Source organism: Nanorana parkeri, unplaced genomic scaffold (genome assembly GCF_000935625.1).
Source record: "Nanorana parkeri isolate BGI_ZX_2015 unplaced genomic scaffold, ASM93562v1 scaffold7, whole genome shotgun sequence".
In the NCBI taxonomy this organism is placed as follows: domain Eukaryota; kingdom Metazoa; phylum Chordata; class Amphibia; order Anura; family Dicroglossidae; genus Nanorana; species Nanorana parkeri.
Window position 1 is genome coordinate 4,550,794 of NW_017306275.1, and position 433 is coordinate 4,551,226.

Genomic DNA, 433 nt, shown 5'->3' on the forward strand with positions numbered 1-433 from the left:
AGGGGGGATCAAGAGGAGAAGTTGCAGCCCCCCTCTGTGCGTGGCCGAGCGGCAGACGATCAATGATATGTACCAATCCTCTGTGCAGGACAAACACTGGAGCGATCAGCCGATCACTCCAGTGTTTGTAAATAACTGGGGACACATAGTACTATGTGTCCCCAGTTATGAATGAACACGATGTGATTTACATCACTTCCTGTTCATTCATGAGTTTCTCAATGGGGAGAAGCACTCTGTACAGAGGCCCCTCCCCATTCAGAAACTGGTGATAGTAAATATTTTCTGAATGAATGGGAAGCATCTGTGCTTTCCATTCATTTAGAACAGAGGCTGCAGAAAAAGAGATTGAGGACTTTGTGTCCTCAATTACTTTTTCTATTTTAAAAGGGAAATATCAGGGGGCTGTTTAGACCCCTAATATTTCCCTGAA